We start from the raw sequence: 19,392 nt of genomic DNA, 5'->3' as shown, positions 1-19,392 counted from the left end.
GAATTCCTTTAAGATTCTTTTCAGTGCACTCACCTGTAAAATGAGAACAAATTCCACTTATCTGGGACAAAGATCAACACCAGAAGACTTCACACATATGAATATTCCTGGGACCACAAAAAAAAAAAAACGCTAGAAAGTTGAATAGGATGAGCTAGCAGTGGGATCTCACCAACCTAATATGTAGCTCCAAATTAAAATATGCCACTTATTAGGTAGTTTTCCAAATAAATCCCCTGTAGAGGGGGTATGTATGGAGTTCAGATTCTAATAATGTTGGTAGGTTATAATGAAAAGGATTTCCACATCTTATTGTCTGCTTCAACTTTATAAGTCAGCCCCCAGGCATACACGCAATGCCCCCCCGCCCCGCTTCTCCTCGCCTTTGTTATTTCATCCAGCAATAAAGCCCCGTGCCCAGGGCCACACGTGGGGCTGAGATGAACATCACAGGCCCAAGCTTTGTGGAAAATAGTATTTTAGCAGCAGCATCTGGCTTCTTGGCATGATCCCCCAGCTGTTGCGCTGACAGCTCTGAAGCTGCTTTTTACTTTGTCATATGGTTCGGCTGCTAATGGGCTGTCTATTCTTGCTTGTCCTCCTCTGGGTCATTTTTCCTTTCAAATTCACATTGAGTTCCAAGAAAATTGCACACTGTGACTCCTCTTCAGGAAAGCCCCGTGCCTAGTTGCCGTGGAATTCAGAGGGCTGGGCATCCCAAGTGGGAGTAAGCAGTCCCAATGCTCGAAGAGAAAACATCTCATTACACTGCCTGGTACATTTATTCCACGAGAAGTAGGCTTATGAAGGGGCGATTAGGTAACCTGACAGGCACAGGTGGTAGACTAATATAAAGCGTTATTTGTCTTTGTGTTTACACAGGATCGATCACCATAGTACCCAGGGCTTAAACAAGCACACAGTTTTGACACAAAAGGCCACAACTAACTTCTCGTAATTGGCAATGCTGTTGGATTCCTAGTATTTTCTCCTCTTGATGCCAATCTGAATACCCAAATGGGAAATTTAGCACCTGCAAGTGGTTTCTTGGGCTCCCAGATCTCACATCAGCCGTCTGTGGAGTCTCTGCATGCACTGTAACAGACCAGACAAGGGCTGGATGTCCAAACAGGAGCCTGCTTCCCTGAAACTCTGTGAGTGGCTGAAGAAATCAGTATGCAGTTGGCTTCCCATTCAACCCCTCTGGAGCTACCCAGGATCCAAATGAGCCCATGATAACTTATGAAGCGACCAGAAACCAGCCAAACATGTACCTGACTTTCATGGTCCACAATCAGGGCTGCCACATACCGTTGAGCAGGCTGAGTATTGATCAACTCCAGAGAACACCATCCATACAGGCTAGTGACGTTGTGACCCTGATGTTGTGCCATACAATGGCCCTGACCTCAGAAAAGAGATAACTACAGGATATAGGACAAGGACGCATAACCACAAATTTAAATTGCCCCAAATGTAAATGACACCAGGCGGTAAGAGTATTTTGAGAATATATAACACACAAGTCCTTGAAATAAGTATAAATGAGTTTCTGGAATGATTGAAGAGAGTTGATTTAATTCTAAAAGGTAGAACAGTTTCTGAGAGTGAAGAGAATGATTGAATGCAGAAGAAAGACAATGTGATTTGACAGCAGCAAAGCAAAACCTAAGACAAAATTGGAAGAAGTTGGAGTTATTTCTTCAGGACAAACTCTAGGGGCATCTAAAGTATGGACGATGCAGCTAGAACCCAGTTTTCTCTCAGCTCCCCAATTTTTCCTCTGCCAACCTCTTCCAACCCCATTCATTCCTTCAATGCATATCTGAGTTCCGGGCTAGGCCCTAAGGAAAACCAAAATAGGAATAAGACAAGATCCCTGTCTTCAGGAAGTCAAAATCTAATGCGCAAGTATATACGAAGTAAAAGACAGCACGGGACTACTGCCTTACACTGTATAAAGTGTCACCAGCATCCTAAGGAAAGATAGGTCACTCCCAATAGGAACGAGAGGGGTGTCTTCAGGGAAGAATTGGCATCTGAAACTGACCCAGAACAACAGTTAGAATGTGAGCAGGTAGAGATGATGGAGAGCACATTTCAGGCAAATAGTAAGTAGCACGCGAATAAAGGCACAGAGTGAAAGGTGAGGCATCGGGAAGAGTTTGCTTGGAATAAAAGAATATAAGGGGCAAAAAGGGATGTGAAGGTAGTCAATGCAATTTAACTCTGGAAAGTTGGGCTGAGAAATATCGTTTAAGGCCTTGATTGCCTAACTAAGGAGGCTGAACACTCTTTTAAGTCCACAGGAAGAAATCCATTGTTATTATTCATATATTAAATTTTGAGCAGAGGTGATGTAATCAGAGCTGGGCTTTAGAAGCAGCTTTATCTGGCAGCAGAGTTCTCGTTAATTGGCGATGGTGGAGACTAATAGCCCAGGACAAATTAGCAGGTGAGAGGCCCTGTGGGGCTGGACTGCAGCCGTGGCAATAGGAATGGGAAGTTTGGGTCAGACGCCAAGGGCTGCCAGCCTCTGGATGTGGCAAGCAAGAAGTAGAAAGAAAGAACAAGCTGGGGCTTTAAGCCTGGGAGAAGAGTAACAGGGAAGCTGGCCGGAATGGATGGCAGAGGCGTGAATTTTACTTTTACACATTAAATGTGAGGTGCTTGTGGAATATCCAGCTAGAGACACTCAGCTGGAAGGCGGGAGAGTGCTGGCACTGGCGTGAGAGGTAAGTCTAGAGACGACGAGTTTTGGGGTCCTCCAGGTCTGGGGTCAAGCCCTGGCTCTACCTCTACAGTGTCCTACTTTTGTGATTTGGGGCAAGTTAGTGACCTAAGTCTCAGTTATCTCACCTGTAAAATGGGGATAACAATCATGTTAATATCCCCGGTGTCCCTGTGAAGATTAAATAAAAGATGTTAGCACAGAGCCTAGAACACAGTAAGCGTCAATAAACACTGTCTTTTGTTATTTTTCCTACAGAGTCATTCCCTTTGTTTCAGTAATCAACTCAGTTCTTAATAATGTACCCCAGCTGTCCTCCTGCCCCTTTGCCACTCGGGGTCCTTATATGGGCTTGGCGTGCAGCCCTCCTGCCTTGCTCTGTTCTCTGGGGTCTGGGCCACCCTGATTCTTGTCTGGTCCACTCAACTCATGAGCCCCTAAGTCCCCCCTCTGACATGCTTGAGCCTCGATATATGCCATCTCCTTCAAACTTGCCTTTCGTCACAGATCCTCACCCTGAATTCACGAACCACTGCTGCCCATGTCCTGCGGGGATGATTTGTTTTCTAATCTGGGGTCAAAATGAGGGGAAATGGGCCCACCCCTCATCCAAAAGGTTTGACTTCAAGTCTTAGACAATATATTTCCTTACTACAAAAGTTGTAAAACATTGGGATAATGTTACGGTTTTACTACCCCCTCCTTTGTGCTCCCATAGCACTTTGTCCATCTCTTTGTGACAGAATTTATCACGTGTGTTATAGCTGGTTATGTGACTGCCCCCCCTGCTGGGCCATGGGCTCCTCCGGGGCAGGGACCAAACCTTATTCATCTCTGTTTCCCCAAGCCTACCATAGGTGTTCAATAAATATTGAAAGAGAGTTAACAACAGATTACATCTGTATAGGTCCTTATGTTTTGCAAAGGCCGCTGAGGGAGATGGTGGAATCTGGCTCTAGAATGCTAAGCTATAATTTTTCTCCTATTCAGTGCACCTTGAGTAAGTAGAGCCATCAAAATGGAGAGGAATAACAGGACCACATGCCAGTTTTTAAAAGCAGCAGTACCAAGACTTCGGGATTTCACTAATCAGTGTTTTCAATAACCTTTTTTTTTTTTTAATAGTAATCTTTTATTTATTTATTTATTTTTATATTTATTTTTGGCTGTGTTGGGTCTTCGTTTCTGTGTGAGGGCTTTCTCTAGTTGCGGCAAGCGGGGGCCACTCTTCATCGCGGTGCGCGGGCCTCTTCACTATCGCGGCCTCTCTTGTTGCGGAGCACAGGCTCCAGACGCGCAGGCTCAGTAATTGTGGCTCATGGGCCTAGTTGCTCCGCGGCATGTGGGATCTTCCAAAACCAGGGCCCGAACCCGTATCCCCTGCATTGGCAGGCAGATTCTCAACCACTGTGCCACCAGGGAAGCCCTCAATAACCTTTTAATTGGGGGAAGCAACATGGTGGTCCCAACTACTTACTTTGCTAAGTTGGTACCTTAGAGAAAAAGTCATCATCATCAGCTGCTCCTCTCCTCATTCCACAAAAGGAAGAAGATTTTAAGCACCCCCACTCCTTAAAAAAAAAAAAGTGGCATAAACATAAGCCTAAAATAAATGAAAACTTTTTAAATTGATAAACTTAGCTTTATGAAACCCAAGTACTACCGCCTATCTTTTCCTCTTTTCCCCAAGAACAGTGGACTGGCCCCAGTGCCCAGGCTCACAACCCAGAGCGGTGTTTCTCAGACTGCAGCATTCCTGGGTGTCTGAAGTTGCTCTGTTAGAATCTTTCTATTCTGGTAAAATATACATAACATAAAATTTACCATTTTAACCATTTTTCAGTGTACAGCTCAGTGGCATTAAGTACATTCACATTGTTCAACCACCGCCACCATCCATCTCCAGAACTTTTCCATCTTCCCAAACTGAAACTCTATACCCATTAAACACTAACTCCTCATTCCCTCTCCTCCCAGCCCCCAGCAACCATCATTCTACTTTCTGTCTCTATGAATCTGACTACTCTAGGTGCCTCACATAAGTGGAATCATACAGTATTTTGTCCTTTTGTGACTGGCTCATTTCACTTAGCATGTCTTCAAGGATCATGCATGTTGATCCGTGTGTCAGAATTTCCTTCCTTTTCGACGCTGAATAATATTCCATTGTATGGATATACTACATTTTATTTATCCATTCATCCGTTAATGGACATGTGGGTTGTTTCCACCTTTTGATTATTGTGTTCTACTAGAATTTTTAACTTATTTTTTTTCACATGACAAAATCTCAGATTTGTAACATAAGCAAACTCTGAATCACCTTGCTGGTCTGAGTCATCACAAGGCACATAGCAATATAGGTATAAGGTGCTCAAAAGAACCTTTGCAATAACAGTCTGTATTCCACTTGCAATGCAAGCTAAAATGTTGGGTGGTCCCTGTCTTTGTACATAACTATCTGTACCACTTTGTTACCATAATAGCAAATAACCCATGAAGAATATTTCTAGTCCCAATTTCAACAATCAATGAACCAGACACCAACTTGATGCAGGTGCCAATCCACTGTGATGCTAGTCTTACTTTCTAGTGCAGAAAACACCTCACAATTAACTGATGCCTCATTAAAATTGGTATTTGAATATTTATTTTCAGTAAATCTTAGGTTTAATATGAAGTCTGACTTTTCTAAACTATCAATGCCTTGAAGTTATCCATATTTTTCCTACAGCTCACTTGCATGTACAGAAATTCTCTGAACTAGCATATTGAAGTTAAAATGACAAATTAAATACCGGGCTGGATCTCAAGTTTGCATTTCTACCGTGAATCAGGGATGTGGACTTTAGCTAAATGACACCATGCACGCTATTTGATTAATACTGTTATTTTGAATAGTACTGGTTTTGTAAGCATTAGGAATATATGTCCAACTTTATGTGTATATAGAGTATAATAATAGAAAGGATGGGAGTCAACACCAGAGATGCAGGAAGACAATGTTGTCCCTTTAAAGGAGGTCTGTACGTTTCTCAAGTTTGCAGGGCATGAGTCTGGAGCTCTATTCCTGGAATGCTACCCCTCATGTAAGAAGTAGTAGGGCAGGTCAAACCAATTAAGTGTTCCTAAAAACAGAGCTCACCAAATACCATGGCTGCAGAATAACAACACCAAGAGCCAGCCAGCAGCTTAGAGTGGTACAGGGAGAGGAATGACCCCGGGGGACACCACGTTAAAAGCTCGTATTTCATTCCCCAATGAAGCACTTTCCTTTCAAGCTGCGACCTCTATCGCAGCTGTTGAGAATGACACTTCTTCTCCACTCCCAGGGGTGAGCATTCTCCTCCAGCTTCTGGGCCAGATTGCAGCCAAATGAGCCGTCAGGCACTCCCCTGGGATAGTCAGACATTTGCCCTGAGATCTATAATACAATTTGACCTTCTTTCTGCTGAGGTAAACACACCACCTGTCACCTCTGAAAACTCAGCCTTGGAGTCAAGCACATCTGGAATCAGCCTATAAACGTAGTCCTGAGATTAATGTTGAACAAGAAGAAAGGCTAAGGTATCCGCCACTGATTTCCACTTACTGACAATTCCCACTCAGCAGCAATGTTCGGCTTCCACATGTGGACACCTGAACACTTCCCTGTCAGCAACGCTACGCTGAGATTGGCCAAAAACAAGCCTCGGAACACCTTGAAATCCATTTTAGCTTCGACTGAACCCCCGGCGTGTGGTGTTTCGTATCTGTGTCCTCCGTGGGCAGAATCAGAAGTGATGAAGGGCGATTCTCAAACGTCTGGCCGCATAGAGGGGCGAGGCCCACTCACACCACTGACTCTGGCACCTGGAGACTCCCCAGTGTTCACCTCTTATCCTTATGGGCACAGTAGGAACTGGGGCCAGAAACTGACATCCTAGAAACTCACAAACGCACAGGAAACGTTCAAAGTTGCCATCTTCCCCCCAAAAGTTTACATTTCCAAGAAACCAAGAGGAGAAAGAGAAGCATGAAAAGATCTCATCTTGAAGCTCACTGAAGTACACCTACGTTCGATGAAAGGGTAAGTAATGCCATATAAAATCCCCATTTCACAAAATACGATCTCCCTATTAACATCTGGATATGAGCCTCGTATGTCTTGAATCTTGAGTTCAAAATGTGTATCATCCATAACCCTAAGTTATACAACCAACCTGTTGGCACTGACTACAGAGGTGAGACGCCCTGTTGCGAAGGAGGAATACTGCTTCCCATTCAATGAGAATGAGAACGTGTTTCATTTCGCACCGAAGCACGACTTGGTAGGCTCCACACTGACCCGTGCACATGCGGGGTTATTTAAACGGTGCGTCTTAGTCACAGCTCCTGTGATGTGGTGCGTGCCAGGATTCAGCGGCACAATGTGATCGTATCATGAACATCCTGGCCCGCCTCACTTTACCTCTGAAACCAATTTTGGTGACTGACGCTGCTATCTTTGCAGCCTTATCAGCCTCTTCTCCCCTTCCGACTGTGGATCTGATCTCCTGCCCAGCATTTCTGTGTTTAGACTGTCTGGCCGAGGGCATTTCCCCCTCGCTGCTTAACGAACAGGTTTCCACAGGCTTTCGGTTTGTTTTTTGTTTGTTTCTGACAGTAGGCTGAGTGCACCACTTTCTGGGAAGTTTCGAGTTGTTTCAGGGAGTTCCTGGTTTTTTCAGGGAGTTAAGCTTCCCGTTTTTCGTTTTTCGAGGTGAGTGCCCCCAGAGTTAATGTAAGATCAGCTGAATCACAAAAACAATTCTGCCTCCCTTGAGAAACAGGCTTTCAAAGAAAATTTTCTTGTTTGCCTGTACATTTGATAAGTGTGATCAGGAAAGAAAGTCCTGCAAACCTTCTTCATGTTATTTTTGATATTCTTGCCTCAACCTCAGTCCATCAGAAGTGGTGGGACTTCCCTGGTGGCGCAGTGGATAAGAATCCACCTGCCAATGCAGGGGACACGGGTTCGAGCCCTGGTCCAGAAGGATCCCACATGCCGCGGAGCAACTAAGCCCATGTGCCACAACTACTGAGCCTGTGCTCTAGAGCCCGCGAGCCACAACTACTGAGCCCGTGAGCCACAACTACTGAGCCCGTGCGCCTAGAGCCCGTGCTCTGCAACAAGAGAAGCCACCGCAAGGAGAAGCCCACACACTGCAATGAAGAGTAGCCCCCGCTCGCTGCAACTAGAGAAAGCCTGTTGCACAGCAACAAAGACCCAATGCAGCCAAAAATAAATAAATTTTTTTAAAAAAGTGATGCCACTTAGTCCTCTGTAAGGTAGCTCTCACTAATGTACACTTCTCATTAACAACTATTAGAACTTCACTCTTACCTGTAACTGAACGTAAGATAGTAATCAATAATCCCACTGTAACGGTTTTCTATTTCAGTCTTTCTCTTTGGGTTTTACTCTTACACATGGAATTTAAATACATGAACACATATTCCTACACACTTGCCAAAGCCAGCTTTCCTTTATCATCTTCCTCCAAGAAGTGGAATGCTATATCCCGTAAACAAGGCTGGTAAGGGCATATCTGAGCCAACCTTTTCTTTGGCTGCCTTTCAAAAAGTTGTTTAAAACAAGCTATGTTCTTGAAGTGGAAAAAGGAATTACACATGATAACCTTAGAAAGCAGCTACTTGCTATGCCCTACTAATATCATTGCACAACACCGTGGCTCCACGTGCAGCGTTGTCTTCAGTTACTGGCCAGAGCCATGCCACCAAAATGACTAAGTTGAGATGAAATTAACTGCAGTGGGACATGACCATATTGAAATGTTGTACTGAGTGTGACTATAAAGTTGGAATAACTATCAAACACTTAATGAGTATAATTATGAAAAGGATAGTGCAAAACTCTGATTTCTATGAAATAACAAGTGACTCCAGTTATGGGTCCTTAACCTCACTAACTGATTTCTAACAGTAGCACCTGCTCTGGCAATCACCTTTCCGGTCTTTTTTTTTTAAGTTGAAATGCATAATTTTTTTTTTTTGCCTTTGCAGTCTTTTTTTTTAATTGAAGTATATTTGATTTAAAATATTAGTTTCAGATATACAGCACAGCGATTCGGTATTTTTGCAGATTATACTCCATTATTTTATATTTTATATTTTATAATTATACTCCATTATTTTCCAGTCTTAATGAATGAACTGTCCTGAGTCACTCACACCATTCCTCTACTCCCCAAACAATGACCACGTTTATAGGAGGGTGGCCTGTGTCGTTGAAACACTTATTTTTCTCTACGCAGAGCTAACTAGAACCGTTAACCACTGACACCATAACATCAGATTTAGCTAGCTAAACCAACCCAGTATTACCCCGCTCCCCTCAACTTTTCTTTCACAACCTGTTAAAACAGATACATAAGCCCAGATCCAAGCCAATGGGCATAAATGCAGCCGGAGCCTCAACGGAGGGGGTCCACAGATACACCATCTAACACGAAATGACAACATGACCCAAAGAACACATACTTCTTTTGTTTTGCTTGCAGTTCACTCCTTCTGTGAGAAGAAAGCTTGCGAAGAATTTTGTGAGCCGAAGTTTTTTAAGCTAACTGCAAGGCTGCCAAGCGCTGTTACTGCAGAATTCATCTAAGAGTGTGGTGTCAGTGTTACTGTGGAATCTAGGAGGGATGGATTCTGTTAACTGTCCTCTCAAGTACTCCCACCACCACCAGATGTTAAGATAATGATCAGCACATCATGTTCTCCAAGGCATGAGCCCCACCAAAATCAGCAAGGGATTTCTCCCTATTTCAAACATGTTCAAATAGCGTGATCATAAGAGGTTACCTGCTTTCCTCGGCCATTGTAAGTACCTGCTTCCTCCTGGTGGGATGTAACTGTGGTTGAGTCTACAGTGAAAAGTTGGCTCAGAGGAATCTCCTTGAGCAAAAGTGGCCCTTCTTCCCATGATGGCTGCTTCTTGCCCTGTATCCCAGGTGCCTGCAGCATCTTTTCTAATTCACCCATCACTAGGACTCGCCCTCTAAGAAACAAAACTCCTAATCGCTTTGCACCTAATTCCCCATCTGCAATGTGGAGCAATAGGAATCCCTCCCAACTTTCAGGCATAAAGAAAAGCTACAGGCTGCCCTTTTCATGGCATAGCAATGATTTCAATAATAAGGATTCCTCTTTTACTTTCATGTTTTTAACTCATGCAACTCAAAATGCATAATGTCCTTGGGATGAATAAATTCCCCCAACATCTTAGGGAGACCCAGTATGTTTATACAGAAGAGAAGTTATTTACCCCATGACATACAATGAATTCATGGGGAAAATCTTTAACTATCTTTACCATTCTCTCTGTCCTACTTTCAAAGAGTGGCGAACGCATTGAATTGAACAAGCAGGCACTTACTCCACTGTTGGTCCTCTCCCTCATGTCTTTCCTGAAGCATGATTTGCATGCAGTTAGAATCAGATCCCAACTCCAAAACTGAAAATCTGTCCAATAGCCAAAAATTAAATTCAGAGTTTTTATTTTTAAAAAACAACCCGCAAGATCTGTCTTCCCCTCCCCTTAAGAAATTCAGTGCCCAACGCTTCCCTATAAATAGTTGTCAATAAACACAACTGCTGCAAATGTATTCAGTAAATGTTAAGGTCAAAGGCCTTCACTGTTTATTGCCTTGTAAACTCAAAGACAAGTGAATTTATTGCTTGAATGAGGTTCAGGGTATTGGCCTTCATAAAAGTTCTGAATCACAGGTACAAAATGCTCCATCAACTCACACCAAAGCTATTCTGCACAGAACTGAGAGACTGCCCACCACTGGATTCATAATTCAAACACGTCTTGGAAAGTGTATTGTTTGCCATGTTGCATAGATCCCCAAGGATTAGTCCTGAACCTCACCTGTCATTATTACCAGAACTTGCTTCAACCTAACTATAAATTGCTGCTGCTTCTAAAACAATATCATGTATTAGCCTACCAATTTAAACTCTCCAAAATATAATAGAAAAGATGTCAAGAATGGAAGAGTTTATCATTTCTCTCTAATCTTCCTGTAGGCGGGATATCTATAATCTCCTTGATATAACATTTGTCAAATTTTAAAGAAAAGGACAATGTTACACGTCAGAGCATGTCGGAATGTGTGGACTACTTCAGAAAATTAATTTTTTATATTATTCAAAACGTAATTTTTCTAACCTTTCCGTCATTTGGCAGCTTTAGGTATCAATATGTATGCCTAGTAGAAGTAGCAAAAGGAGAGATCATAAGACAATTATTAAATATTGTTACTTTTAGAAATAAAAGAGTTATGGGAGAAGTTCACATTTATAGTTTTAAATAGTTGTATAATTATTTCATTGCTCTATGTTAATAATTTCCTTATGATACAGATATTTTAAAGTTAAATTTAGAGTTCCCTTGTGGCCTAGTGGTTAGGATTCTGGGCTTTCGCTGCCACGGCCCAGGTTCAGTCCCTGGTCAGGGAACTGAGATCCCACAAGCCGTGTGGCACGGCCGGAAAGTAATAATAATAATAATAAAGTGAAATTTATTTTTATAAATAAAGCCAACTCTGGGCTCCAGGACCATTGGGCCTTACCATCTTAAGTGAGGACCAAAGCAATGTAATATACAAAGGCTATGGTATTAATACCAGAAATGCATCATGAAGTTTAAAATAAAATATCAAACTCAAACCACTGATGGTAAAATAAAATTATCCTAGACTTCTGATACTCTTCTTTCCATGATGGTCATCGCCTCCAAAGAGCGTTGCAGAAATCATACCCTGTATAAACCTAAATTTAAGTAATATTAAATATCTTCCAACTGTCAAAATGTAAAGTATTAAAAAATGTCACACATGCTAATCCCACTACAAAATGTAGGTTTGGGCTTAAATGCTGGGTTATGTCATTTTTTGACATTACCCAGGGAAAAGTTGAATACTTAATCTATTTTCTCTCATGTGAAATAGTAGATTATATCACTTTTGTCCTTAATAAATTCGCTTCATTCTAAACCACTCTCCAATTTTCTCCAAAGCACGGTCTTAATCAGGAGTTTTTCTATATATAAGATTGTAATAGCATAGTTGGAAGATATTAGGCTACATTTTTGCTATTTTTTTAATCAAATTAGCTGTACGAAAATTAAACATATTAGATGACTTATAAACTGTCATATGCAAAAAAGAAATAGATTCTTTAAGAAGTGTGTATTAAATATCTACCCTGCATTACTGAGATGATTAAGACAGGAGCCCTGCTCTCAAGGAATTGAGAGATCACTGGAGTGGGGAGTCTGGTGTATAAATATATGATTATAATGCAACATGGCAACAATAGAGATACTTCAAATAACTGGAGAGCTTACAGGTGAGAAGGCAAGGCAGGAAGTGATAACTCTGCCTGTACATCTTTTTTCTTCTTTTTTAAATACTTATACCTCATCCATATAATGAGTGAAACATTATATAATGAACTGAAATTCAAATTATTTTCATGGAAAAAGATTCTCTGTTCACCTACGACAAGATGAAAATAATATACGTGTCTACAAGACATGTTTATAAGTCTGAGTCTCTACACAAGCTGAAATGGATCATCTTTTAGAAGAAAGTATCTTCTGGAAGGCAGAATGAAAATTCTACTACTTCTGTTACTCCTAAAAATTTTTATGAGTTGGGCATTTATTCCAGAGATATGAAATCTTACATTCACACACAACCTGCACACAAATGTTCATAGATGCTTTATTCATAATAGCCCAAAACTGGAAAAACTCAGATGTCCTTCAACGAGTGAACGGTTAAACAATACCATGGAATATGACTCAGCAATGAAAAGGAACCAACTATTGACACACACAACAACTTGGAGGAATCTCCAGGGAATTACGCTGAGTGGGAAAAGGCAGTCATAAAAGGTTACGTACTGTATGATTCCATTTATATGACATTTTTGAAATGACAAAATTTTAGAAATGGAGGACAGATTAATGGTTGCCAGGGGATAGGGAAGGGAACAGGGTGGGAAGGAGGCAGGTATGGCTCTAAAAGAGCAACACAAGGGATGCTGGTGGTGATGGAGCTCTCCAGTGTCTTGACTGTGGTGGTGGATACATGAACCTACACAAGTGATAAAGCTGTAGAGAACTAAATACATGCACACACGCATGCTTGCACACACAAGTACAAGTAAAAACTGGGGAAATCTGAACAAGATCCGTGGGTGGTATTAATGTCAATATCCTGGTGGTGATATTACACGAGGGTTTTCCAAAGTGTTACCACTGGGGGAAACTGGGCAAGGTGCACACCGGCTCTCTCTGTGCTATTTCTTACAGCTGCACGTGAATCTCCAATTATCTCAGCAAAAGCTTTTAAATTTTTGAAAAACAGTTTAAATTAAAACTACATGTTTGTGATGTATTATTAAATGATATGGGCACAATGTGAGCCCCTTCACTATCACACAGCACGTTAACATAAAAAGAAGCGCACCAACTATGATCTCTCTATTCTCCTTAAAAGCATACCTGCACAGAGCTGGATTCTTCAAGGATACAAGGACCCTACCTTATGGTATGTACAGACTGTGTCTGAATACCACTGGTAAATCTGACTTTGATTTTTCTAAGCAACTTCTGAGAGACTATTCCTCATTGATGAATCTTGCTGGAGGGCAGTGAAGAAGGTGAATTCAATTTCCAATCCATTTTGATAGCCAGTATACTAGATAAAGGAATCCTCATTAACTAATTTACCGCCTGGTATGTTCTAGCTTTCCATCTTCACAATGACACTAAACCTAAGAAGTTGCAGGACATAAAGGCATCAACTAAACTAATGTGACTTACATCTAGAAATATGTTAATTATCTGATGCTGAAAACACAGAAGGGATTAGGGGGATTCTGAGGCAGTTTGCTGAAATCTTCCTTCGTGCCTGGTCCACGAGGGGGTGGATCACATTCTGACACTAGTAAAGGCCTTCTCTCTCGTCCCCTCAGGCTCTTGGGGATCTAAGGCACTTTTGATAAAGATTGTCCTTATGATCAAGGCATTGATTATACCTGTGTCTTTCAGCACAGGTAGGAATGTATTTCAGATAAGACAACTCAGCATTTGAAAAGTGATCCATAGTCTCTCAAGTAAAAAACGTTTCTATAGAAACACTCTTTAGAATAAAGCTCCCTAAGAAGCGGAAAGCCTTTAATGTATAGAGCCTCTTATTCACTCTAAGTCCATGAAAAATCATGCTGTGCTGATCATTTATTGACACAACCAAAAACAGGTATGTTTGTCTATGAAGCAAGGGAGGAAAGATGGGACCAAAAAATTGCCACGAATAAAAGGCTACAATTCCAACCTTACTACCATAGCCTGCAAGATGAAGGGACCTTTGTTTATACGTTGTGTGTATGAGAAAGGGGAAAGCACAGTTTAGAACCCGAAGATGATTAAGTGTCTTTGGGTGCATGACTCAACTTGAACTTGTTTCCTATGCATCAGAATGGAAATCATGATTCCTCCTTTACCAAATTCACCAGACTGTTATGAGACTCCAATGAGAAGATACATATAAAGGTTTTACATTGTTAAAGCACTGTACAAAGATAAGGGATTATTATTAATAGTCTAAAGAGGAGACGTCTACTATTAAAAAATCAACAGAGAATACTCCCTAACTTAAAGTATGCCTCTAAATCAAAACATTACCTGAATATTTGTTGATAAGAAGAAAAAAACGCCAAAAGACTACTTAATTGTTGAAAAAATTTTCTTTGATAACTCATGATTGACCTAGAATTCTACCAGGTGCAATAGGTGATAAGGAAAAAAAGTATCTAGGATAATCATGCAACAGCTTGGTATAATGAAAATTAATAGTCAAAGTGAGATTTCTGAAAGGATACCTGTATAATTCATTGATCAAGTTGTTTCTGATTGTTTGGATATCCCACCGTCTGCTTTTTTTTTCAATGAAGCTACAAGATTGCCAGAGCTGATGGTCCCATTTTACATGTAAGAAAAGTGGAGACCAAAGGGAATCAAGTCTCACAAGTTTAATGAACACCGACTGATTTCACATAATTAATGCCAGCACACCTGATGCGAGGAAACATCCAACAGGGATGGCACATCGATGGGGAGCCCAGGATCTTTGCCAGCTTCAGAAAAGAGGCAGAGATAAAAGCACTTCTCTGAACTCATCTGAATTCCTTGCAAATTCAGGCCAAATCTTCAAATCCACCCAAGTTCTTGGCTGAACACGGTGACTGGGCAACACTGCCTTCCAGTGGCAACAATATGTTTTAAGAATAAGAAACCGCAGAGAGTATATAGTATTTCAACTAGGTAGTGTCTGTTTACTCTTAGACCCAAAGAAACACCAAAAGATTCTTTTCAAAGCTTTGGTGTAGGCACTAATTAAAATTCCACTATTAGTAATACTCTTTCTCAGTACTACTTGTTGAAAAAATTTAGAGCACCTACCTCCCTTTTGTAGATGGGAATCCCACTCTGAGCAATTATGTTATTCAAATAAAGTCACAGGATAACTCTGAACTGCCTTGAGGGTGGTAATCCTGTATGTCATCATCAAAAGCATACTCAGTAGCCAGTGGTTCCAGACACAGAAAAATCAAAGTGATGCTTTGCAAAGTGGTTGTTCAAGGGTGCTTATGAACTTACGAAAATTCCAAATTTTCCTTGATTGAAACCAGTCCACCCATTCATTCCTTATACTTCTCTTAAATTCCCCAAAACACCTAATGCAGGATTAAGGATATTTTGGATCCTTGAGAAATAATTATTGTATTGCACTTTTTTAAAGTCTGTGCTAACTAGGAAGTGTCATTCTCACTTTGTCTCCTAGCCCAAATTTATCTTCTCTAGTTATCCCCACTCTGAGTCCTCCATACCTGCTGGCCTGTCTGAAACCTCTCAGTGAGTTGATGGGATTTATCCTCATTATTTTTATCTGTGGCTTAATTGTCACCTTCCCTGTCTGTCTCACTGCAGGGCTTCTGTCTTTTGGAACCCACACCTCTAGTTCTAGCATTCTTTCTTTTTTTTTTTTTTTTTTTTTAATTTATTTTATTTTATTTATTTATTTATGGCTGTGTTGGGTCTTCATTTCTGTGTGAGGGCTTTCTCTAGTTGTGGCGAGTGGGGGCCACTCTTCATCGCGGTGCGCGGGCCTCTCTCCGTCGCGGCCTGTCTTGTTGTGGAGCACAGGCTCCAGACACGTAGGCTCAGCAGTTGTGGCTCACGGTCCCAGTTGCCACGCGCTAGCATTCCTTCTTCCTAAGTTGTTGTTGCCACATAAATAGCTCCAGAATTTACGTTTCCAAGGGATCTGAGCAGGCTATACCAAAAGAAACCAAGGTATCTCCCAAAAGGCCTGCCCATTTAGGGGTAATTAGAATAGTAATGCCAACATTGTAAAGGTCTCATATATCTGAAGGCATCAAAGCACTTCTTGAAAGTGTTCTCACTGATAAATTCCACATCCTTGAGAGAGAGTTGAGTAGTCTAATAGCATATCAACCAGAGGAGGCAACCGACACAGACAGAAGTTTCATAAATGTCTCATATGAGAGGATTGGTCAAATGCAGTAAGTCATTCTGTGGCATACTATGCAATTATTAAAATAATGATTTGGATAAATGTTTATTGAGATAGAAAGATGGTGGCAACAATATACCATTAAGGAGACAAAGAGGCAGGTTACCAGATTTAATATAAAATATGATGCTTTAGTGTGTGTGTGTGTGTGTATACAGAGACACCACTGATCTAAAACTGCCCCCCCAGTAGAGACGCAGACATAGAGAATGGACGGGTGGGTACAGGGCAGGAAGGGGAGGGTGGAATGTACTGGGAGATTAGGATTGACATATATACACTACCATGCGTAAAACAGATAGCTAGTGGGAACATGCTATAAAGCACAGGAAGCTCAGCTCGGTGCTCTGTGACAACCTATGTGGGCGGGATGGGGGGGTGGGAGGGAGGTCCAAGAGGGAGGGGATATATGTATACATATAGCTGATTCACTTCATTGTACAGCAGAAACTAACATATTGTAAAGCAATTATACTCTAACAAAAACATAATAATAAAATAAAATAATAAAAAATAAAACTGCCCCCTCCACACACAGAAAATCCCCATGAGCCCTCCCCCCTCCTCCCTCTTTTCTCCCAAATAAACAAAAAAATCTAAATAAAATCAGTTCTTGGATTTTTTTTTTTTGTTTTTTAATGGCTGTGTTGGGTCTTCGTTTCTGTGCGAGGGCTTTCTCTAGTTGTGGCAAGCGGGGGCCACTCTTCATCGCGGTGCGCGGGCCTCTCACTATCACGGCCTCTCTTCTTGCGGAGCACAGGCTCCAGACGCGCAGGCTCAGTAATTGTGGCTCACGGGCCCAGTTGCTCCACGGCATGTGGGATCTTCCCAGACCAGGGCTCGAACCCATGTCCCCTGCATTGGCAGGCAGATTCTCAACCACTGCGCCACCAGGGAAGCCCAGTTCTTGGATTTTTTTTAAAAGGCTTTTAGACAAGTCCTCTAGTTGTGTGCTGGTAAATGTTTAACCACTGGTCCCCCAGAAGGAAAGGCCTGATCTGTGGCATTTACCAATTTCCATAGTGTAAATAGTCTCAATATGATCAGTTTTAAGCTACCAACTTGATTTTACTGAATGTGGTGTTGGGAAGAGATGCTCAGAATAGGCTCAACTGCTCTGGCGAAGCCACGTGGCCAGCTTCAGCAACCCACTGCCCATGCCCCACTTGCAAACATACTATAATCTGTAGGCCACTCTTATACAGAATAAACAACAGAATGCATGTTTTAAGTGGTTTTCTTTCTTTCTTGTTATCAATCTATATTTTCTGCCGTTTAAACAAAGACCATGTTTCCTGTGTTGGCTTTTACTTATTTAAATTTAAAAAGAAATTGTGTCTCTTTCATTACCTTGAAGTGGCGAAGATCTTTGTAACCATGACGTAAAACCTAGAAGCCATAAATAAATTTGATCAATTTCACTGCATAAAAATCAAGCAAAGACCTAACTAACCAACAAGGACCTACTGTATAGCACAGGGAACTCTCCTCAAAATTATGTAACAACCTAAATGGGAAAAGAATTTCAAAAAGAATAGATACATGTATATGCATAACTGAATCACTTTGCTGTACACCTGAAACTAACACAACATTGTTAATCAACTATACTCTGATATAAAATAAAGAGTTAAAAAAAAAACCTTTTGTGTGGCAAAAAAAGCTTTTATAAGGAAAGCTGAAATAGAAATGACAAACTAGAAAAAAATATGTGCAGTTTGTTTCTCAGAAACTCCAACATACAGTCATTTCCCAACTGAAAACCTGATAGAAAAATAAGTAATGATTTGAACAGTTCAAGAAGAAAGGAAAGAAAGATATGGCTCCCAGATAGATTCCCCATCCACCTACTCATCAACAAGAGAAATGCAACTTAAAATTTAACGCAGAGTTACCATTTACTTAACCTACCAGATTGGTAAAGTTGCAAACAGTTTGAATGTATATTCTGTGATGGGAGTTTAAATTGGTACAAATTCTCTGAGTGTGGTAGCCTAAATAATGACCCACAAAAAAGGTCACATGCCAACCTGCAACTTGTGAATATGTTACCTTACATGGCAAAAGGGACTTTGCAGATGTGATTAAAGTCATGGATCTTGAAATGGGAGGTTATCCTGGATTATCCAAACGGGCTTAATATAATCACAAGAGTCCTTATTAAAGGGAAGCAGGAGAATCAGAGTCAGAGAAGATGTGATGTTGGAAGCAGAGGTCAAAGAAGGAGATTTGAAGATTCTACACTTTTGGCCTTGAAGATGGAGGAAGGGGCCACAAGCCAAGGAATGCAGACAGCCTCTAGAATTGAAAGAGGCAAGGAAATGAACTCTTCTTGTAGAGCCTCCAGAACGAACACAGCCCTGCTGACACCCTGATTTTAAGACTTCTGGGGACTTCCCTGGTGGCACAGTAGTTAAGAATCCTCCTTCCAATGCAGGGGACACGGGTTCGAGCCCTGGTCTGGGAAGATCCCACATGCCGCAGAGCAACTAAGCCCGTGTGCCACAACTACTGAAGCCCGTGCACCTAGAGCCCATGCTCCACAACAAGAGAAGCCACCGCAATGAGAAGCCCATGCACTGCAGTGAAGAGCAGCCCCCCGCTCGCCACAACTAGAGAAAGCCCACGCGCAGCAACGAAGACCCAATGCAGCCAAAAATAAATAAATAAATAAATTTATTTTAAAAAAAAAAAAAAAGACTTCTGACCTCCAGAACTGTAAGATAACAATTCTGTGTTGTTTTACGCCACCACATTGGTGGTCATTGGTTACAGCAGTAATAGGAAACTAATAGAGAAATTTGGCAAACTATAAATGTATACACTCTTTGGCTCAACAAACCACATCTAGGAATTTAACTGAAGATACATTCACATATGTGCAAAATGATGCATGGTCTGTATTATTGCTTGTAACAGCAAACAACTGGAATTCATGTAAATGTCCAACAAAAGGAGGCTGATTAAATAATATGATAAAGCCACACAATGTAATATTATGCAGCCATA

At 41.3% G+C, this 19,392-nt stretch overlaps 1 long non-coding RNA gene across 1 annotated transcript; it reads left to right on the top strand.

Moving 5' to 3' along the window:
* Positions 1-16,051: 16,051 nt before the first annotated feature.
* Positions 16,052-19,058, top strand: LOC309655409. Its single transcript, XR_014260825.1, has 2 exons — positions 16,052-17,013; positions 17,309-19,058. It is a non-coding gene; the product is annotated as an uncharacterized lncRNA (long non-coding RNA).
* Positions 19,059-19,392: the final 334 nt, after the last annotated feature.

Source organism: Balaenoptera physalus, assembly GCF_965194825.1.
Source record: "Balaenoptera physalus genome assembly, chromosome: 2".
NCBI classification, from domain to species: Eukaryota; Metazoa; Chordata; class Mammalia; order Artiodactyla; family Balaenopteridae; genus Balaenoptera; species Balaenoptera physalus.
Note: the sequence above shows the minus strand (reverse complement) of the source record. Positions and strands in the feature narration are given on the sequence as shown.